Consider the following 24,438-nt stretch of genomic DNA (forward strand, 5'->3'; position numbering starts at 1 on the left):
GGGCTTGTGATTAGTCCTCTGTCTGGGGCACACCCCGGTATAGGCATCCAACATTGAAATGTCTTCCTTCTTGTAATGGCCTATTGCCAACCATTCCTCCAAGCTGCAAGGGAGCACTCTCTTGGCTTCTCAACCAGTTGACCTATTGGTCTGGAAATCTGCAAACCCACAATGAGTTGTTTTTCACCCCCTTTGAAGTTCTTAGGCCATCTGGCCTTCATAGACCTAGACTTGTAAAAGACATCTCCAGCAACTAACTCGATTCCACCACTGCCCTCGCCCCTAAGGGGGTGGAAAAAAAACCCAACGCAACTTTGAGCCTTTTGGCAGTACAAACCTACCCATTATAGTCCGGACCAGCATTCTGTGGCTACAGCAAGGAGACGAGCGGGATTACACTTCTCAGATGCCAAGCCACAACTGTCTGGAGCTTCTGCCATCCCGCACCTGCAGAGAGGGACTTGTGTATAACAGAATCAATGCTTATTAAGGGGAACCTCATCGTTTCACCTTCTTTTTGATTTCTGATTTGTGCAGCATTTCTAAGTAGCAATTTCATAATGTGATCGATTTAGAGGTCACATTTTTAGATAGACTTCGGGGAGAATGACAGATGAATAATTGGCTTCAGTGGCAATTTTGTCTGAGAAAAGGCTGGATGATTGGCCCAAGTTTGGTTATCTGCTGTCATTAACAGTTTCTATAAAAAGCTGTTCAAGTATTGGGTCCAAATTTTATTCTTTTGCTGGCACAGCTTATGTTGGAACTGGGTCCATGTGAGACACACAGGCTTAAACAACCCCTACCCTTGCAATATCTGAAAACTTCTTTTAGTGTCCCATTTGCACAAACAATGCCAGCCCTGTTCATTTCTGAAGGTACCAGCATCAAGCTCGCATATAGCCTTAAAGCTACTACAGGCTAGGCTTCTGGCTTTATTAGAACTCAGGAAATTTGGTCATATTATTGCCGTCAATCCCCTGCCTCTTGTCCAAGAGAGATAATGAGAAATATGCTTTAAGATTGGATTCTATCCCCAGAGGAATGAGAGCATTCAGAGGATCATAGATTTATAGGGGGAAGGGACCGCACAGGTCATCCAGTCTACCAAAACCACCACCAACCTGCCCCCTTAACCCATCCTAGTTTTATAGATGAGGACATTCGGGTCCAACCAAGTTAAGTTGCTTGCCCAAGGTCACACGTGGTAAAAAGTCATAGGTGAGACTTAAACCCAGGTCCTCTGGGAGATAGCATGGCATAGTAGCTAAAGAACTTATTTTAAAGCCAGTAAGATGTGGGTTGAAGTCCTACCACTGACATAGTAACTGTGTGAAACTGGACAAGTTACTCAACTTTCCAAGCATCTAAGTTGTGGAGAAGGTGATGACTTGCATTGGTAGAGTTTCTTCCCTTGGCCCTTCCCTATTCCAGTGAAATCACAAGTTCAGTCCCTATCCTGGAGTCAAGAACTCCCAAACCACCATTGAAGGAGCACCTCAGCACAGACATCTCCTTTTTGGCTGCACTATTTTGGGACTTCTCCACTGGGTCCCTTCCTCAAGTACCTTCCTCCCAGCTTCCTTTTGTGTGAGGTCTTCCACCACTAGATTGTGAGTACAGTGCCTGGCCCATTATAGGTGCGTAATAAATGTCTATTGACCAACTTATTGATTATATTGACCCTATAGCCAACACTCTTGAGTTGTTTACATTGTGTATCTTGAATAAACCTGTATAGAATTAATATATATAATATATTGATATACACAATGTATAATAACATAATTGATACATAGAGAATAGATTTTTTTCCATAGGTAATTCCTTCATGTAACTGATTTTTTTTTTTGGAGTGGGGAAGGCAGGGTAATTGGGATTAAGTGACTTGCCCAAGGTCACACAGAGTAAGTGTCAAGTGTCTGAGGACAGATTTGAACTCAGGTTCTCCTGACTCCAGGGCTGGGGCTCTATTTACTGTGCCACCTAGCTGTGCTGTAACTGAATTTTAATGTAAGACCATCTCTGTAGGAAATGATATAATGAAAAATTAACAGAACCTGGAATCCTGTATTCTTGTCTCAGTTTTGCCTTTGACCACCTGTGTAACTTTGAGCAACTGCTCACCCACTCTGAGCCAGAATTTCTTCACTTTTCAGATAGGGCTAAAATATTCACCCTCATTTACTTTGAAGATTTGTTTTAAGGCCTGAATGAGATAATGTGTGTGAAAGCGTTTTTAATACTGTGAAGGGCTACACAAATGGGAGAAGAGAGAAGGGAACAAGCACCTACTGTGTGCCAAGCACTGTACTAAGTGCTTTCCAAGTATTATCCCATTTGATCCTTACAACAACCGCATGAAGGAGGTGTTACATACCTTTGTTTTATAGATGAGGAAACTAAAGCAGACAGAAGTAAAGTGACTTACCGAGGGCCACACAGCTAGTACGTGTCTGAGACTGGATTTGAACTCAGGTCTTCCTGACTTCAGCCTCAGCACTCTAATAATGCCAACATTTTCAGATAGTACTGGAAAGGAGATAAACGTTCAGATGAAGGAATATGATTAATGTGGTAACAGTAATAGAGACCTACCATTCAAAGGACCTTATTGTGGCCCCTAAAGATTCTTCTAGGTATCGATCAGGGGTTGTACCTGTAACAGTATGAAATTACCAACAGGTAAAAAGTATATACATACACACATACATACATATGCATATATACATATATGTATGTGTGTATATATACATATATATGTGTGTATACACATACACACACACATACACACACACACATACAGTGGAAAAAAACACAGGTCCTGGAGCCAGGACACCTGGGTTGAATTCCCAGCTCTGAGTCTTTCTAGCTGTACGACCCTGGATAAGTCATTCTCTGAACTTCAGTGGATTGGGTATCATGTAGTGCTTGTACTCTCTCTCACAGGGCTGCTATAAGGAAAGTATTCTGTAAATTTCACATTGCTATAAAATCATAGACTATTATTATTATTTTCAGCAATGAGGTTGAAATATGTGTTGACCTTTTTTTGCAGTCACAATTTTAATCGTTGCTGCTTTTGAACTTTGACCCTTCCATCTTATTACTTTTAGTGAATCTTTGGTGTGGTTAAGTGTCTGTCTGTCTACACATATGTTGCTAGATAATCTGTCCAAAGATCAGCCTAGGTCAGTGTGATGTGTGTTGTAATTCAGTCCCTCTCTGAGGAGTATTTAGACATCACACCAGTAAGTCCTTGGGCAATGGTCTAGGTAGATGTTATTCATTTTATGAACTGCAAATCACCACGCAAAATGATCACCATAGTTTGACATATGTGAATAAACATCTGGAATTGTCCTTTCTGAGGTGAACTGGAAGAGTTGGTTTGTAAGCAGAACTCAAAAGGGGAACCATGGTCCATGGGTGGTTGAATGAGTAACTGGACTAAAATACAATATTAGAGATAGAAGACACTCCGGGTATATTCTAGTTCAACCTTGTTCATTATTTTGAAGATAGGAGCACTGGAGTTGAGAGGTGATGTGACTTTCCCAGAGATACCACTCTGTACTTGAGATCACCCGTGCACCATGCTGATGTATTCTCGTGGTGTGAATAGGGCTATGCTCCCCAGCAGTTCCTAGCAGGCAGGTAACAGTGATGACTTTAACTTTTCTTAATTACCTTATAACTTATGAAGCACTTCACATTAATTATTAAATAAAGTTCTTTGGATTGTCAGTTTCTTGAAAGCAAGTTTATAAACCCCAGTGTTTACTTAGCACAGACCCTGGCACATAGTAGTTGCTTAGTAAATACTAGTTGACTAACTGAAAATCCTATGATGTATGTAGGTAGGGAAAGTGTACTTTACTCATTTTATGAGGATGATGAGGAAACGGCTGCCCAGAACAGCTAAATAGCTTGGCCTGGATCACATTACTAGGGCTTCTGGCTCCTCAGTCCAGCGTTCTTTCCCTTATACCATAAACTATGCCTGAGTTTCAGAGATGGAAGGGGCCTTAGAGGCCATCTAATCCAACCCATAGCCTGAAGGAGAATCCTCCCTACAAAATTCTCAACAAGTTGTCCTCCAATTTTTGCTGATTTAGAGTAAAGAAAACTCACTACTTCCCGGGCAAGCCGTTGTTCTCTGGGATAGAATTAATTATAATGAAATTTTTCCTTATGTCAAGTCTTAATATACCTTTTTTCAACTTCTACCCCTTGCTCCCAGTTCTGGCTTCTAAGCAAAAGAAGTTCAGTCTCTTTTCCACATAACAGCCCTTCAAAAACCCCAAGATAGCTATCATGTATTCCCCTCTATACCTACTCAAGTCTTGTAGTCTCCAGGCTCAATATCTCAAGTTTCTTCTACTATTCTTAAATGATATGACGTTCAGGATAACTATCCTTGTGGTCTCCCACCCCCTTTGAATGCTCTCCAACTAATCAATATCTTCCTAAAACATAGCACCTAGAACTGAACTCAGTATATACCAAGTGTAGTCTGACCAGAGCAGATTGTACATCCTTTTTAAGCAATATAATTCATGCCCTGTAATCTTCCACAGTTTTTTATGCTGCATAATACCATAGGCTGTTAAATTAACTATAGCTTACTCGTGCTAACTTTACTTAATATTATCAAAGCAAAAATGTAGCCATGTGTTTAAAATTAATCAACACAACACATTCTTTTTCCTATCCAACTGTTTTATTTCCTGGATTTTCCTACCGCACTCACATAAATGTTTCCATTTTCTAATCATCAGCTTCATATTATAAAATTTACAAAATAAAATATCCTAATGAGTAACATATATGGAGAGGTTGAGAAATGGAATGCTTATTTATATTAATTCATTGGAAGCCACTGGTATAAATGCCTATTTTCATTTTAATTAACTCTTAAAACATTTTCCAATTAATTATAATAAAATCGTATTTACAAGATTTTATTATGTTCAAGAGAGACCCGTATTTTCATGTCATGGACAACTACTGTTCAGTCAATACATATAGTATAAACGTCCATAGCAGTTGTTTCTAATTGCTCTTGAATAAAATTTACTGCATTTGCAACAATCTTTTTAAAATTAATACATTAAATAAATAGGACATCTTGAACTCTGTGTACTCTTAAAGCTCCAGAGTTCTAGGATTTAGTAAAACAACGGCTTTGTCCAGTTGTTTGCCTAAAAAGTTTTACATCAGAGAGGTAAACTCCTGCATTTGGCATTAAAAGACCTGAGTTCGAACTCCACTTCTGCTGTTTATTTACTGTTTAATCTTGGGCATATTGTTGTACCTCTTGGTCCTCTTCTCTAAAATGAGGGGATTGGATTAGGTGATCTCTCAGGTCCTTTCCAGCTCTAATTCCTAGGATCCAAGATCCTGTGCAAGTGAGGGGAAAATGAGTGTTTTCTGCCACCTTCTGGTAAGAAAGCAAAACTCATCAGAAGAAAATGAGCAATTGCTGTAAGTTTTGTTTAATTGATTTGATTTGATTCTTATACTTCTCAAAGTACGGGCTAGTGACATGGGACATTTTTCTGTTGAGTATATGCCCTGTCCTTCCTTTTCCTTAAACAAATATTATGACTGCAGGTAGCAGTCAATCAACATGCATTTATTAAGCAACTACAGTGTGCCAAGAGCTGTGCTAAACACTGGGGATACAAAGAAAGGCAGATAACAATCCCTACTTTCAAAGCGTTCACAGTCTAATGGGGGAGGGAGCATGTAAACAACTATGTGCAAAGCTAGGTGGCTCGACAGATAGAGTGCCAGGCCTGCAGTCAGGAAGAGTTGTCTACCTGAGATCAAATCTGGCCCTAGACATTTAGTAGCTGTGTGACCCTGGGCAAATCACTTAATCTTGTTTACCTCAGTTTCCTCATCTGTAAAATGAGCTGGAGAAAGGCATGGCAAACTACTCCAGTATCTTTGCCAAGAAAATCCCAAATGGGGTCCAGTGAACAATCAGACACGACTGAAAAACAACTGAACCACAAATGTACAATGGAGATATAGACAGGATAAATTAGAAACAATCAACAGAGGGAAGGCACTAGAATTAAGGGGGATCAGGAGAGGCTTCCTGTAGATGGGATGTTAGCTGGGAATTGAAAGAAGTCAGGGAAAACTAGGAGGTGAAAGTGAGGAAGATGAGCATTTGAGGTTGGAACTGAACAGCCGATAGAGACTTCAAGGTGAAAATGCCAGGACTTAGGAAAAAAATGCCACAGCTTAATTAATGAATTTCCTGACAAAATACAGGACTTTAAGCACAACACCTGATCTCTCTAAGTTGTAGTTTCTTATCTGTCAACTAGAGAAGCCAAATGAGGTGATCTCTTAGGTCTTCAGATTCCAGAACTTCTCCCTTAATTAACATAATTTTCTGCCATTGTGATTGCTTAGCTCCATCAGAGATAAGATCTTTCATGGCCATGGACCTTTACCTCTAAATCCAAGAACTGTCCTAAACCAGCATTTTAAAAATGTTTTGCTCTTGCAGAAAAAACTGGGTCCCTTTCTTTTATGTACAGTGGAAGCTCTGGGGCCCCTCATAGGCATGGTTCCACTCCAATTAACATGAGATCTTTGACCACAGCTAGTTTGTCCCTTCTCAGGCAACCTGTTGGCCCTCCATTCCTAGGGGTTCACCCTACCAACACAGAACTTAGTGCAGACACTGAATCTGTGTAGCTCACTACAATTCCAGAGTCCAAAGCTCCAAAGATGCAATAGCCTCAGCCTCCCTGATAGCAGAGACTACAAGAATCTGCCACGACTTCTGGCTTAAACAAACATTATTTTGTTAACAAACCATAGACTTCATCAGAGTGAAGGTGGCTCAACTCAGCCCACCTTCACAACAACAACAAAAAAGAAAAATAACCCAAGGCATTCATTATAATGATTCTGGTCCTGGTGCCTGTCATCCTCCTGGTTAACAAAGAAAGCCTCTTCCCTTAATTGCATTAAATCCAGTTTCTCCAAGAAAGGATTCTAGGACATAAATGACATTGAGGTAGAGAGAAAAAATGGATTAAAAAGGGCTGGATAACCAATTGGAGTTTGGTTTGGGTACCCTAGGTAATAACAAGAAAATAGGTCAGGTGAAGAGGTCTGGAGTAGTATGTGTCAGTCGGTCAGTAAACATTTAAGTGCCTACTATGTGCTAGGCACTGTATGTAATACCCAACAAAGGGAAGTTTCTCTAAGGTAATGATAGTATATTATAAATGGTAATTGACATTCGTTTGACACTTTAATGTTTGAAATGCACTTTTTATAAATAACCCCATTTGATTCTCATAACAACCATATGATATTGGTACTATAGGTATTATCATCTTCATTTTTTGCAGATGAGGAAACTGAGAGGTCAGAGGAATCAAGTGTCAGTGGATGAATTCAAACCCTACTCTCTCTTGTTCTTTCTAGGGTATCTTATTGCGGCCCCATAGTGTCTGATTCTTTAAAGCTAAGCTTTTCCTCCAGACACTTACAGCTCCTACAACATAACTGGGTGTGAGAGAGGAAAAATACTGCCCTTTCAGCCGGAGAAGTTAATTTGTCCTTGGTCATTTTGAGAATAGTGTGAAAGAAGGCAGGGGGCCAGGATTGAGTTACCAAAGTGGCTTATGAGGCAACCTGTAATTTTTGTAACACTTGAGGTCTGGGTGAGGAAGCAGCAGTGGTTCTTTCCCTCCCCACAAAACTCTTAGAAATTGGCATCATCAAAATTGGTCTGTTTGAATGAAAGCAATCAAATGCTGTGGGAAGCCGATGAAAGAAAGAATTTGGTTTCAAAGAATCTCAGAATTTTAGAGTAAAAGGGATTGGTCAGGAGAGTTTCTGATCAATTTGATGACTTCCTCCAGTCAATTTATAGGCTCTGCAGCCTTGTTTTAATGTGTCTAAGCCACTGGTGACTTGGTGATGAGACCAAAGATGATCAGTAGACTGAGGTCCACGAGGACAAACTCCTGCAGGAGGAGTCAGCTTCCCTCTGTAGTCTATTAAACTGAACTAAAAGACTAGCTTTGTCTCTCACCATCTTTTGGACTTTTAGGCAACCAGTGGATAACAGAATGCACCTCCCCTCTGGGAGGAGCAAAGATGAAGGGAGAAAAGTGGAGACTTGTGTCTATGTACATTTTCATCATCTCAAGAGCAGTGACTTACATCAGGAATACACAGTAGAAAGTACATGTGTACTTACACATAGTTTGAGAATAGAGCTACCAAGAGTGGACTTTCCCCACTCGATAGATGGTAGTAACCCTTCCACTTACAGATTTCCTTCAGAAGCACACGGAAGAGGTAGAAGTGTATGACTGTTCATTAACGGTGTTTGTCCTATGTGCAGGAGGGAGTATTTTAAATTTCCTACACAGGGTGACCCCACAATAGAACCTTCTAACCAAAGCAAGGACAATGCCTAAGTACAACCTTTGGACAATCCTAAATATGAGATTTCCCAAATTTGCATTTGGGGTTAGGGCTTTCTAGAAAGAGAAGGACATTTTCTGATGAAGTATGCTCATTGGATAGAGAAAAAGATCATATACATAGTTCCTTATTGTGTCCTCCTTAGAGATTAATACCAGTTAGTTGCAGGTTTTATGGGCAAGGGATTTCTTTTTCTTCAATCTCTCCCCAAAAGTATTTTTACTTTTGAGGGGAGACCCACAGGATGTTGTTATACCTCTTGGGGACTATAGGATTCTATGAGAAAGAGACTCACTAGAATGTTAAGGGGTGATTTTGAACACCCCAAGTTTACTTTCCTTTTTGAGGGAGGGGCAAAGTATTCTTAGCAAAATCCTTAGTAGAGTAGATGCTTAATATGCCACATAAGATGCCTAGTTTATGTTGGTTGGCTGAATCATTGTACTATAGAAGCAAAATTTATAGTGGGAAGAGCACTCTCTTTGGAGTCTCTCAAAGGTTACCTTTGCCTTTTACCTTTGGTGTTGAGGCATTTTTCTGAACCTTCCTGACTTACCTGCAGCATTTCTTACCGAGCACCCTTAGCTTTTGAATACTCTCCCTCCCCTAAGCTTAAGATACCACACATTTGGTTCTCCTATCTCTGTTCTTTCTTTGTTTCTTTGTCCTCTTCCCACCTTCCTAGGATGGGATTTCTCTAAATTGGTTCTCACTTCTTTATATTCACTGGACATGGAAGTGAAGTTTCCCTTTTGGTTTTTCTCATGGAATTAATTTCTGAGTCTAGTGGGTAGTAGGGAAGGTACTGAACACAGGAGGAAGTCTAATTTCACCCCTTTCTGTACTTATATCAATCTGTGACCTCACTCATGTAGGTATTTGCTCTGGTATTGCGGATTGAAACTCATTCATGCCTGCCATCCTATGCAGCTCTTCTCCAGGTATGTCAGTGTATTCATCATATGGCATGCATCCAGTTTAACCTCCCTTTCTTTCTTTCGACATGGGAAGGTACAAGTAGCGCATACCCAGGCTGACCTTTGGTTTGCCCCTGTATTCACCATATCAGTAGTTCATCTTCTTTTTTGGCTCATACATTTCTTTAAGGACACGTTTTAGGTAGCTCAGTGGATAGAGTATTGAACTTGGAGTCAGGAAGACCTGAGTTCAAATCTTGCCTCAGAAACTCATTACTCTATGACCATAGGCAAGTTGCTTAACTCTGCCTTAGTTTCCTCACCTGTAAAATGGTGGTGGTAACTGCACCTACCTCCCAGGGTTATTGTAAGGATAAAATGAGATGATATGTGGAACTCTTTCTAAACCTTAAAGTGCTATAAACATGCTAACTAGAATTATTCTCATTATTACTATTCTATGTGTCCTTCATAATTCCTTGTTTATAAGGCCAGTCAGTCAATAAGCATTTATTTATTTTAATAGATTTTTATTGATATCTTTTTATATCACTTTAACAACAGATTTCTACTTATATTCCCCTCTTTTTCCGTAGAGCTGTCCTTAGAACAAGAATTTTTAGATGATGATTAAAAAAATCAACAAAACAAGTTTATATATCTAAAAAGTCTGACATTATTTGCGATGTTCCACACAGGTGGACTCCCAATTCTGCAAAGGAGCAGGAAGTATCATCTCAAATCTCTTCCTTGGGAACAAGCTTGGTCATTATAATTTTGCAATACTCATTTTCAATTATTTGGTAACTATCCATTTACATTGTTATGACCATTGTCTGTTGTTTTTCTTGCTTACTTCATTTTTCTTCGACTCATATAAGTCTTCCTATTCATCTCTGTAATCATATTTGGCAGTTCTTTTATAACATTTTTAAAATTTTTATTTTTTTCTTCTCAATTTTCTCCCTCTCCTTCATCCATTGAGAAGGCAAGAAATACCATTCCCATTATACATATGAAACCATGCAAAGCATTTCTACATCAGTCACATTGAGGGGGATGGAGCAAGAAAAATAAGTTAAGAGAAAAAATATGCTTCAGTCAGCACCCAGAGCTCATCATTTCTCTCTCTGGTGGTGAATAGCATTTTTCATCATTAGTCCTCTGGAATTGTCATGTATTACTGTATTGACCAGTGTAGCTAAGTCTTTAACAGATGACTATCATTACGGTATTGCTATTACTGTTTACAATGTTCCTTTAGTAAAATTGCTACACTAATGCACTGTTGGTAGAGTTGTGGACTGATCCAACCATTCTGGAGAACAATTTGGAACTATGTCCAAAGGGCGATAAAATTGTGCACACCCTTTGACTCAACAATATCACTACCATGTCTATATCCCAAATAAATTTTAAAAGGTAGAGGAGGGAGAGAGAACCTATTTGTACAAAAAGGTATTTATAATAACTCTTTTTGTTGTGGCAGCTAAGAAATAGAAATTGAGAGGATATCCATCAATTGGGGAATGGCTGAACAAGCTGTGGTATATGATTGTAATGGAAATACTATTATGCTATAAAAATGACAAGTAGAAAACCTGGAAAGATTTACATGAACTGATGCAAAGTGAAATGAGCAAACCAGGAGAACATCGTACGTAGGAATCACAATACTGTACAGTGATCAACCGTGAACGATTTAGCTGTTCTCAGCAATACAGTGATCCAAGACACTTACAAAGGACTCGTGATGAAAAATGCCATCTACTTCCACAGAAAGAATGTATAGAATCTGAATGCAGTTTGAGGCATACTATTTTTCACTTTCTTTATTTTTTCTTGGTTCTTTTTGTCTGTTTTCTTTCACAACACGACTAATATGGAAATATGTTTTGCATGATCGCACATATATAACCTATATCAAATTGCTACCACTGGGGGGTAGGGGAGGAAAGGAGGCTACCTATGTGGAACATTGCAAATAATATCAGACTTTTTAGATATATAAACTGATTTTGTTGATTTGGAACTCAAAATTTAAAAAAACCACAAATGTTGAAAATTGTTTTTACATGCAATTGGGAAAAAATAAAATATTGTTTTAAAAAATGTTTCCCTAGTTTTGTTCACTTCACTTTTCATTGATTCACGTAAGTCTTCCCAGGTTTTTCTGAAACCATTCTGCTTGTCATTTCTTATAGCATAATAGTATTCCTTCACAATCATGTATCTCAACTTGTTCAGCCATTCCCAATTGATGAGCATCCCCTCAGTTTCTAATTCTTTGCCACCACAGAAATTGCTGCTGTAAATATTTTTGTACATATAGATTCTTTTTCTTTAGTCTCTTTAGGATATACACCTGGTAGCAGTATTTCTGGGTCAAAGATAAGCACAGTCTTTTGGGCATCGTTCCAAATCGTTCTCTAGAATGTTTGAACCAGTTCACAGCTCCACCAACAGTGCCTTAGCATACCTGTTTTTCCACATCTCTTCCAGCGTTTGTCATTCAATAAGCCTTTGTTAAGTTCCTACTGTGCTGCAGGCACAGTTACTGCTTGCTCACATAAATCATGTACCTCTCCATTACCCTCTAAGTTATTCTCATTTTCACTTCATCAGAGACTCTAATGTTCCATATAGCATACCACGGCCATTCAATAACACTGGCAGAATTTTGCTGTTAAAAAATGGAACTTTGTTTCAGGGAGAAATTAGGGGTCTTTAAAAGAATTTTGCAATTTCCCAAAGGTGAGTGAAGCTGCTCAATCCTATCCTCGTCCTGTCCAATTCTTGACCCAACTCCTTGTCCATTTGTGGGGGGTTGGTGGCACAACAATATAGTTCCTATAATTCTACTTTTCTCATTTTGGGAAAATTTGTTGGGGTTGTTTCCATGGCACACCAAAAAATAAGTACACGGGAAAACAAAGCACAGAAGGTAAAGGATGAGGCATAAAAAGGAAGGCAAAATATTAGAACAACAGATCCTATGACCGTAGCTCTTTAGGACTTATATATTGTCTTCCTTACAACAATCTCATAGGATAGTTGTACAAATGTTAATATCTATATTTTACATTCTTTACAACTGATGCAGCTGAAGGCCATAGAAGTGAAATGTCTTACCCCACAATCACACCTCTGGTATGTGTCAGAGCAGGGATTTGAACCGAGGTTCACATTAAGAAAGAACACTAAAGAGCTGGGAGGAGAAGCAGGAGAATGGCCTCTGAATCCTGGGAGAGGAAGAGAACTTAAGAGTCAAGGGCACTCAGCAAGACAAAATACCACAGGTCAGTTAGGAATGTTGAGAAAATGCCTGGTCACCAAAGGCAAAGGTGACTTTTGACAGAGAACTTTATGAACTCTGATGCTAACAGTTCTGTTATAAGGGGTCAAGGAGGCAGTGAATAGTGAAGAAGTAGAAGCATTGCATGTAACTGGTTTTCCAAGAGTTTATTAGGGAAAAGGAGGAGAAGGACCAGACAGTCATCAATAATCAATCAACAGACATTTGTTAAAGTGCCTGCTATGTGTCAGGCACTGTTCTTAACATTAGAGATACAAAAAGAGACAAAAGACAGTTCCTGCCTTCAAGAAGATTGTAATCTAATGGGGGAGACAACATGCAAACAAATACATACAAAGCAAGCTATATACAGGATAAATAGGAGCTAATTAACAGAGGGAAGGCACTAGATTTGAGAGGGGTTGGGGAAGGCTTCCTGTAGAGGGTGGGGCTTTAGTTGGGACTTAACCAGAGAGGTCAGTACTCTGAGTGGAGAAGCAAGATCATTCCAGGCATGCGAGACAGCCAGAGAGAATGCCCCAAGCTGAGAGATGGGAGTGTCTTGATGGTAGAACATCTTGGAGGTCAGTGTTGCTGGTGTGAAGACAGGTCAAGAGGGAAGAAGTCTTGTTAGGATTTAGAGTTGAGCATGTCAGCGAGCAAACAGAAAGCAGCCAGTGGCGAGGGAGCAGTTGTAAATGCATGAGTGAGGGAAGAGGAATGGCGGAGTCCAAGTCCTGGAGGAGTTGGGAGAGAAGATGATTCAGGGCCCAGGTAAAGGGGTGATCCCCATCCCCCTGAGCCAGGTGGGAAGGAGGAGACAATGAGGAGTGAGGTTGTGAGGCTTTTGCAGTGACCTTACTTCTTCCTAGTAAATTATGGAGGACAAATCATCTGCTTTAATGGGAGAAAGAGCTAGGAATGTGATGGGGCAAGAAGAAAGGTTTCCATTGCTTTTGTTATTGCTTATTGGTCTAATTGTATGATTGATTTCACTGGCAAAGGGAACTTCTGGTGAGGAAAGCCCCCTCTGTGAATGCAGATGGGCACCTGCTTGGTCTTCGAGTATTGCTTGGAGCACTGGAAGTCTTGCCCAGCATGTGAGACTCGAACCCAGGTCTTCCTGACCATAAGGCTGTTCTCTTTCTACTATATCTTGCTGCTTCATAATTCCTTGAATAATAATCACTGACATTCATATAGCCCTTTAAAGTCTACAGAACACTTCACATAAGTGTTCTCATTGGAGCCTCCCAACACCCCCGTGAGGCCAAGTATGACAAGTATTATTATTTCCACTTTAGAGATGTGGAAACTGAGGCGTAGAGAGGGTAAGTGATGACCTTGGTCACACAGTATCAGAGGCCAGATTTGCACCCCAAAGGCCAACCCACTGTCCTCTGCATCACCAACGAGTGTTGGGGTTTTATGGTTACGGTTACAGTGGCCATTACATACCTTTGTCTCCGGCAGACAACAACCCCCACAGAGTCATTCAGGTATTCTAGGGTGCTTATTTCACAGATGAGGAAATTGGAGCATAGAGATGTTAAGTGTCTGGTCTAGGGTCAGAAAATCAGGGAGTTGTAGATCTAGACCTCAAACCCAAGGTCTTCTGACTCTAGTCCAATGCTGTCAGATAGCAGAAGATGATACAGTGTTTTGGACACATTCTTATGGATTAGAGCACTTTGAGCCCTTCTCTCTCTCTCTCTCTCTCTCTCTCTCTCTCTCTCTCTCTCTCTCTCTCTCTCCCCTTCTCTCTCTCTCTCTCTCTCTCACACACACACACACACACACTCACCCCATTAAAAAGTTTTGCATCATCAGATTTATTTCAGCATTTGCAAGCTGTGGAATATATCCATGAATCCTGTTGAAGACTTATTGGATTCTATTCATTATTAACTTCCTCCACTGGTTTTCATAATTTTCTCCCTTTCGATGTGGTCTTGAGAAAACATTTATGGTGAAGCAGAATTCTATGTGGTTAAATTCCTAAACCTGAATCTTTTCTCCTTCTACTTTCCACCCTTTTCTCCATGAACTCTATTGGTTCATATTATATAGAAGAGAGGACTAAGGTTTGAGTCTTTGGGGCTCTGGACTGCATCCCAAATAAAAGATCACTCCTTATTCTTGTTATTCCAGAAAGATATTGCTTAATCTATGTTCCTTGACTCTTATTAAAATCTTAATCTGCTCTTTGAACCTGATTAAAATTAATGAAACAATCAAAATAGACTTTTAAAAATACTATGTTTTCCTTGACATATCTAAAACCAAATTCATAATCTTACTTTTAAAACTAACTAACCTTCCTGACTTTCTCGTTTTTCTCAATGATATCAGTGTTTTTCTTCCTCCAGACTCAGGGGTGATCTCTGATTCCTTGTCCCTTTCCCCAAGCCTCTGCTCAGCCACCAAATCCTGTGTGTTTCTTCCTTCCTTCATATCTCTTGCTTTCATTTCTTTGTTTTTATTTCCATTGCCATCAGGTCATTATCATCTCATATCCAGACTCTTGCTTCCTAATTGATCCCCACAGCTAGTCTCTCTCCATACCCGTTAACTCTGTGCACGGCCGATGGATTTATCTCCCTAAAATGCTTCTTCTGTATCAGTTAGATTGTGTGACAAGTGTGTACAGGACAAGGTTTGGAAGGATGATAGTGTGGCCTGCCAGAGGACAGTGCTACATGTGCTGATCTTCGTGATGAACTATCTCAACAGATCCATGTATGGGGAGGATGTATTTGTATATGTGTATATATGTATGTATATATTCGTGTATATATGTGTGTGTGTATATATATATACATATATGTGTGTGTGTGTGTGTGTGTGTGTGTATCCAGACATAGAGATAAAGATAGAGATGATAGAGATAGATGGTGTGCAGTGGATAAAGTGCTGTGCCTGAAGTCAGGAAGACTCATCTTCATGAATTCAAATCTGGCTTCAGACACTAGCAGTGTTGCCCTGGGCAAGTCACTTAACCTTGTTGGCTTTAATTTCCTCATCTGTTAAAAAAAAATGAGCCAGAGAAGGAAACAGTAAACCACTCCAGTATCTTTGCCAAGAAAACCCCTAATGAGATCATGAAAATTCAGACACTAACGAAAAACATCCTTTGGAATGCTTGGGTAAGCAGGTGAATATATGTTGCTATCATGTCAGACGACCTAAAGATAAAGAATTATTATCGGTTTACGTAGGACATGGCCTCTACCGCTGCAACATGGCTTCCATCTCGCATAATTCACCTCCCCTTCTCCACTGGCCTGTCCTATACCCCAGAAATTCCACTTTCTCTTTCTCTAACGTTTTCCTGAGCATAAAGTTGTTGGTAGGACCAAAGGACAGGACACATACGAAGTGCTCTGCAAACCTAAAAGCCCTACAGAAATGCTAGCTCTTGTTTGTCGTTACTGGTGTTGTTTTTTCTGGTCTGTCCAATAACTGGTAACGATCCGGGCAATGGAGGACAGCTCAGACTGAGTGGGGGGGAGGGGGGGGGCAGGGCAGGAGTCCAGGAGTACATGGTGGTATTATGGAGATAAAGGACTGCTTCCTAGTATAGTGGATTGAGGAACCACCAAATTCGTGAACCTCTAGAGACTGCAGAGGCCTTCACAACCCTGAGGATAGAACTGATTATTTATACGGGTTATGCTCAGTCTAGGAGGTGATAGCCATCCCTTCATCTTTATACCTAGCTCCCATTGTATATTTCCTTAGAGGTCCAGTTTGGTTACCATCACCATCCCTTTCCAACTGGTCCAACTAAGTTGGTATCAGAGATGGGGGTGAGTGGATACAAATTCTGGATAATTATTAAATTCAGGATTTTGCAATAATTGCAGAGTTGTAACTCTTCATTTTTCTTTTCATTAAATAGAATTAAGGCTCTGACAGAGATGGTGAAGTTCCTTTTGTTTCAAAGGTTTTTCCACCCAGGAACTCCCAAAGGGCTGCCATCTCTGCACTTATCAACTAGTTTAAACTGCCTGAGATTGAGGTCCCCCAGACTTAGGTGGATTACATAGCCAAACAGCCTTCATGGGGGCAACTTCTCTGCCTCAAATATTTTAAATACATCCTGATAGTCTTCCTACTGGAGCAAGAGCTTTGGCTAAGGGTCATCCCTAGGGTTGTGGCTGAAATAGATTTTCCGCGGATCTGAAAGTTCTTTTGACCTTTTTCAAATTCTGTTGTATTATTTATTTCCAGATAACCAATCACAAATATTTCTGTGTCAATCTCCTTCTCCCATCAGAAGCTCTCAACAACTCCCTATTGTCTCTAGGTTTAAATACAAATTCTTTCACCTGACATTTAAGGTCCTATATAATCTGGTTCTAATCTACTTTTCACACTTATTTCATATTGTTTTTCATTCGTTTAGTTTAATGCTAGATTGGATTACATTATTACTTAACTTTATGTTTTCATATGTGTTTGCCTTGTCTTCTCAACAGGATTGAGTTCTCTGTGATTCCTAGCTTTCCCCCTACCAAGCAACTAGCAGCCTGATAAATGCTCAGGATGCATCTATGTAATATGGACATAAGGCTCAGGAAACATAAACTGTGGCTTCACACGCCTCTTGGACTTTCTTGTCGAAAGTGGCTATGCCTCAGGTTTAATGAGTCATATTCATATATAAGTGCATTCATGGCCCCTTATTTCACATATGGAGAAAAATGTAGGCATCATAATGAAAGGAAATCATCACTGAATGTATCCAGAACCAATTTATTTCCATCATCATTGTTACATGGGAATGCAAGGTCATTGATAGTCATCATTCCCCTGGGAGGATGGAAGGACTAGCCATATACATTGGCCCTTTTCAACTCACTTGTGTGTGCGCTCTCTCCCTCTCCCTCTCTCTCTCTCTCTCTCTCTCTCTCTCTCTCTCTCTCTCTCTCTCTCTCTCTCTCTCTCTCTCTCTCTCTCTCTCTCTCTCTCTCTTCCTCTCTCTCCTCTCTCGGTCTCTCATTATTCTTTACAAAGGCCTAATGATCACAGATAAGGGAGACATCTGAAGGAAAGGTATTCAGACATCATCTGCAGGACTCATAAATTTTGATTCAAAAAACAACTTTTGGGTAGGCAAAAATGGATATTTTCTTGAAAACATGGAAATTCTTCAAAGGCCCAAACTTATATGACCATATGGTCTCAAGGGTGTCAGGAATACAAAGGAGGCTAATTTAGCTAATCTAAGTGTGCTGGGTCAACAGTGTCTCAGCAGTATTCTGAATCTCATTATTTCTATTTCATCCATAGCATACTGGGTCGCTTCAATTCTTATGAAATCACATTTTTTCAAATATTCAAACAAGATATAACTAATAGAAGTATCAATCTCACTGTCTTCAGTGAGAAATACAGACAACTTTGTGAGCCTACACAGCTGAAGGGGGAAAAAACTCTGTCAAAAAAACATCCAGTATTTTAGAGCAGTCTGTGAGTAGGCCAAGATTTTTTTATAGTGTGGAATATTTCATGGGCCTTTCAAGGTTGGAGGAAATTTGTTTTTAAACACTGAATATTTTAAAGGCACCCTATAGTGCAGACTTTTTTAAACACATGTTTTGCAGCCCCTCCAGACCTGAACTTTTTTTCCATAACATTTGCTGTCCAAAAGCTACTTTAGGATTGTGGAAATTGAACACTAGATATTTCAGAACTGCTGTAAGGCTGGAAAAATAGCCTACCTTTTAAGGTCAAATAAATAAATTTAAACTATTTTTGACATTTTGTGGTTGTTTCCACATGGAGCAAACATTTATTTTTCAGTTGCTTTCAATGCACCAAACAAACTGTGATCATTGGTAGAAAAAAAAATTTGACTGAACTTCTTTTATATTTTCTGATCTTTTGAATGCATAAAATTCTGCCTGCATGTCTCTGTAGCATCTGAATGATGAGTCTTAAAGTCAATTGCTATCTATCCATGGTGGGATTTATCTTAAAGTTTTGTCAGATATATAACTGGCCCAATTTTCTTTCAGGAGCTCAGTGTATACTAGATAATATCAGTCAATCAGTAAGCATTTATTAAGTACCTACTGTGTGCCATGCACTGGGCTAGGTGCTGGGAATACAAATACAAAAAGTGAAACAATCCCTGTATCATCTAGCTTATGTCAGTGGCCTAGTACTGAGTCAAAGGACACTTAGGGTATGGATGTATATGCAAATATATACCCAGTTATCATTAGCTAAGCTCCACATTGGATAAAGTACTAGACTTGGAGTCAGTTGGACCTGAATTCAAATCCTGCCTCATCTGCTTCCTTGCTGGTGACCCTGGGCAAGCCACTTAACTTCAGTTTGCCTCAATGTCCTCATTTGCAAAATGGAGATTGTAGTACCTATCTCCCAAGGTTGTTGTAAGGATAAAATAAAATAATTTTGTAAGTAAGTTATCTTTCCAAATCTTAAAGTGCTATATAAATGCTAGCTATTATTATTATGGGGCAGCTAGGTGGTACAATGGATAGAATCAGGAAAACCTGAGTTTAAATCCAGCCTTAGGCACTAGTTATGTGATCCTGAGCAAGTCATTTTAACCCTGTTGGCCTCAGTTTCCTCATTTGTAAAAAAAATGAGCTGGAGAAGGAAATGGCAAACCACTCCAGTATCTCTGCCAAGAAAACCCCAAATGGGGTCAGGAAGAGTCAGACACCAACAAATGAACAAGAAGAAGACTCATCGTTGCTATCGTTTTGTGAATCGTGTTGGTATTCTTTCCCATGATACAGATCATAACTTTATCCCTTCATGGTCATCCTGTACAGTTCTTACCTGATGGCTTAAATAAGTTTGCCACAAGGGCTCCACCCAATATGTTGTGAACCTTCTTTTTGTCCTTTTGACATCGCAGAGGTGTCAGTGGGCTGTTCGTTGACCACCTTTGCTCTTTCCTAGTGACCAGTTCATCTTTCAGTTCACTTCATCTTTGTATTTCATTGATGGCCTCCTTTATGCCGTTTCTCGTTCATCATTCCTTGTTGGTAACATCTTGCAGCTACTCATATCCGTGACAGGCCTCTCTGTCATCCTTTGAGGGTTTGCTTATTCTTATTAAATTTACATATCAGATGTTTGTATGTTCTTATTACATTTTCTTCCCGAGCAAAGTCCTGACACTGTACACGCTTTTTAGCTGGGACTTGATGGAAGCCAGAAGGCAGACACAAGGAAGGAGAGTATTCCAGAGCTAGGGGATAGCCGGTGAAAATGCCAGGAGTCGGGGAGATGGAGTGCTCTGTTTAAGGAATATCTAGGAGGCCAGCGTTCTGAGATTGCAGAATATGTGGAGGTAGGGGTGAGGTGGAGGTTAGAGGATGGGGGAGGGGAGGGTGTAAGATATAAGAAGACAGGAAAGGGGAGGGGGTTGGAGTGTGGGGAGAGTAAGAAGGGCTTTGAAGCAACAGAGCTTAGAAACTAGTTAGCAAGAAGAATTTATTTATATGATAGGCTACTAGGTGGTAGATGAGAATGAACTCTTCTCTTCCCCCATTCTGTTCCTTCCTCTCCCAGCCACTGATTGTCTGCACAGTAACTTTGAGCCAGTTTTCTGGGATCTGTTGTCTCTGTCCCAGATCAGTGTTCTGCCCTCCCACCTCTGAGGGTGTTCCTTGTTCCATTTGCCCTGAGGTGGAGAGACATGGAGATGTGGGGAGGTAATAGCCCTGTAGGCCTAGGTCCAGACAAAATAAAGTTTATGATCACTGATCAGAGCCCAGGGTCCAAGGAGAGGGAACTAGAGTTCTAGAGTAGAGGTGGAAGCCAGTCCTTAGGTACAATGAGAAAATTGGAAAGGATCTTAGAGACTATTGTATTCAGCCCTCTCATTTTAAAGATGAGGAGCAACAGACCCAAACAAGATAAAATGACTCTCCCAAGTCCCATAGTTAGTGGTTGAGCCAAGACCAGAATCCCTCTCTCCCAACACTCACTTCATTGTCCCTTCTGCTACATAGCGAAGGGCCTGCCACAAGTTTCTTGTGATCTGGTTGAAAAGACAAGTACAAATGAAGCAATTAGTGAACATGACAGTATGATCATTATAATTACTCTGTACAGTACAGTTCCTGTTTGTGAAATACCCTTGGGAAATGGTAATTTGATTCTCTTAATCAGCTAATTGGATGAAAAAAGAGACCTATGGAAAGTGAAGTTTGGGTGAACAAACTTCTGAATCTCATAGCTGTTCTTCGGTTTGGACTGAAATGGGTATTGAATCCCCCAGGAACTTGCCTATAATTTACTGTGATTATCCTTTGTTGAATCAGCAAGCCCAGAGCCCCAGATACTTGCTGCTTAATCTCTTGGGAGGCCAAGTCCTTAGTAGACTTAGCTCAAGTGGGCACTTAAGCATAAGTAGGGCTTTTAGAGGTCTGCCCTAGAAATTCTAAGGGGAAAAAAAGTGAGAGTGGTTAATAAGCAGGTTGTTCAGAAACTGATAGGAAATGCGCCTTCTAATTAAATAGAGATCCAACACTTTGGGGGGGATCATTACATCATAGACATCCTTGAGTCTGATCTCCTCATCATTTACTTTTTGTTTTGGTTTGGGTTTTTTGTTTTGTTTTTTGCACTGTGGTGTTTATGTAAACATAAAAATGTCGATGGAAAACTCAAGTAGTGTTTAATTAACACTTTCACTGACTCTAAAATCTGACATCTTTGGAAAGAGCTATTAACTTCAGGGCCATGGGTGAGTGAAAACCCCTTTGAATCTCAGTTTTTGCATCTGAATAATGGGGACAATAATCCTCATCTTTCTGTTATAAGGATTCAGACCCATGTCCTTTCGGCTTCAGATCAAGTGCTCTTTCCACTACACTCTGCCTTCTACCCAAACATGGGAACTGACAGTTCAGCTACACTCTATATGCTATTAAAAAAATTATCAGGAGTTGAAATAAATAGCACATCACAGGAATATCAGAGTTCCCATTAAACATTTGTGGGCAGTTTCATATCCTCACAATTTAACAGTTTGCTGAATAAAACGTTGTCAGTGAGATCTGCCAAGTGATTGGCAAAGTCCATAATATTATTAGTTATTATTAAGCCTTAAGTGAGATTATCATTTTGAAAATGCACAGAAAGTTCCCACTAGCACCATGTGTCAAAATCTTAGTTCTTTAACATCTCACCTCCTCAGGGGCTTCAAAAAGGGAGATCTTCCCTAACAAGAATGACACATTCCTTTAACAGCAGAGAAAAGGAGGCAAATCCAGAGCCGTTTTTGAGATGCTGCATCCTGTGGTTATCCATACATGGCACTAGATCAAAGAGACTATCCCACTCAGACCCTAGTGGGGAAAGAGACTGAGGCGATGCCCCATCCTTCACAAATGTTGCTTCTGAATAGTGGGAAAAGTTGAGATTGCCCTTACTGCTAAGTACCTTTACTTCTCTACTATCATATCCAGGAGCAACCTCTAAGTGTCTTTGAGGCTAGAGGCACTATTTGGGCTTTGTCCCTCAGTACCTTGCACATGGTAGACACTCGATAAAAATATGTTGACCAAATTATGAAATGTGATTAGAAATCTGCAACTATACTGCTATACCATACTATTACCAGTTCAGTGCCATTCTGTTCTAATACTGAAGCTACACACAACTGTTGCTCATAACAAATCCTAACACCTCATTGATTTTTTGATTCAGTTCAGTTCAGTTTGATTCAATTCAGTCAGTTTTGATTTTATGATTCAATTAGGCATCATTTTATCATCTTAAAAATCCTACTTTTCCAAGATTCTCTATCTCCCAACTCGGGGTGTTTTCACTGTCTCTTGCTGTCTGGATTTCTCTCCTTCCTCACCTCTACCTTCTGGTTTCTCTTGCTTCCTTCATGGCCGAGTGAAAATCTCACCTTCTACAAGAAGCCTTTCCCAAACCCCATTCACACTAGTGCCTGCCTCTCTCGATTATATCCAATGTATCCTGTTTACACATAGTTGTTTACATGTTGTCTCCAGCATCAGACCATGAGCTCCTTGAAAGCAAGGACTGTTCTTGTATCCCTAGCACTTAGCATAGTGCTGACACATTGTGTTGTTGTTTTTGTTCACTCATTTCAGTTGTGTCTAACTCTTCACGACCCCATTTGGGGTTTTCTTGGCAAAGACACTGAAATGGTTTGCCATTTGCCATTTCCTTCTTCAGCTCATTTTACAGATGAGGAAACTGAGGCAAATAGGATAAAGTGACTTGCATAGGTTCACACAGCTAATAAGTATCTGAGGCAAGATTTGAACTCAGGAGGATGAGTCTTCCTGACTCCAGGCCTGGCACTCTATCCACTGGCCACCTAGCTGCCTAGAATGGGAGTGGACTTTTCTGACCCCCTGAGGCTCAACTTCTTCATTTGTAAAAGGAGAAATAATAATACTTTAATTACTAATCTTTCAGAGTTCTTGTGAGAAAAATGCTTTGTAAACCTAAAGTGCTAAATAAATGAGATAAATTCTAATGATTATAATTAACATGATTAAACTATGGGAAAATTAAATGAGAATATTTTTGCTTTCAAGTACATTTAATGAGAACAAGAAATAACAGGTTGTCACTCTGAGTACCACGTTGGTGCCTACCAAATGTTAAAAAGCCTAGAAGAAGGTCTCTAGCATAGTGGAAGGGCATAGTCAAAACTTTCCCTAGGATAAAAGAATCTTGGATGGGTTATATACATTCTGTACCCATGGCAGAAGTGGCCACATGAGTGAGATTACAGATCCATTCAATTATGGAATCAGACTTCATTACTGGAACTTGGTTAACAAAATATGGGTCCCACTCTTGTTGATAGATAAATGCTTTAATAATGATATATTAATTTTTACATGTTTGGGAAAGAGTTGAGTGGTTTGTAAAAGCTCCTATAGGAGAGTTTGCTTTCACAATTAACTTGTTTGACAAATCCTTTCTTCACAAATAGTCCATGTGACCGCAGATTCTAAAATAGGAATAAATGAAGGGACTTTTGCCAAAATGCTATTATTTTTGCTGTAGGAATATCAGTGTATACCATAAAGACATGCGGATTTGTCATTGGGATATAGCATTGTTCTTTTCCATTAGGTTTGCATTATTAATTACCGGTTGTAGAAGTTCATAGGAGAACTAGTCACGAATTTCTCAGTAGATGCTGCTGGTCAGTGAGAGAAGGTAGCTCAGGAAAAGACTACATAAAGCAAGAACGGCTGACTTTGGATTGAAAGTGTATCCTTGGATAATATAGGAAGGAACTAAAACAAATACCTCTATGTAGCCCTGAGCTGGAAGGGATGTCAAGATCTCATTTAGTCAAGCCCATTACACTTAAAATTTAGAGTTTAGACCGGGGTAGGAAAGCTGTGGCCTCGAGGCCACATGTGTCGTCTAGGTCTTCAAGTGAAATTTGTTCTGTGAAGTTTGGATTCAGTCAAAGGGCCATACTTGAGGACCTAGAGGGCCACAAGTTCCCTCCCCACCCAGGTTTTAGACAAAGCTAGTACTAGTATCTCTTTTTTTCCCCTTGGCAGCTGAAACCCAGAGAGGCCATGTGACATGCATGTATAACTAGCCAGAGGTGGAGTGAGTACTAGAACCCGTCTCCAGGCTGCTAGTGTAGTTCTCTTTCTGTATTGCCCCAGGTCCCTTCCCCTTTAATTAAGACTACACCAGATTTGGGTTTTGAAGTACGAGCTACTGTTTGGGATTTCCACATTTTGGGGG

The 24,438-nt window shown here is 40.0% G+C and overlaps 1 protein-coding gene across 1 annotated transcript in view; it reads left to right on the forward strand.

Moving 5' to 3' along the window:
* ADAMTSL3 (ADAMTS like 3) overlaps positions 1-24,438 on the forward strand; it is a 563,622-nt gene that overhangs the window by 508,087 nt on the left and 31,097 nt on the right. The gene's annotated exons all lie outside the window — the stretch shown is intronic.

This window comes from Trichosurus vulpecula, chromosome 8 (genome assembly GCF_011100635.1).
Source record: "Trichosurus vulpecula isolate mTriVul1 chromosome 8, mTriVul1.pri, whole genome shotgun sequence".
NCBI lineage: Eukaryota > Metazoa > Chordata > Mammalia > Diprotodontia > Phalangeridae > Trichosurus > Trichosurus vulpecula.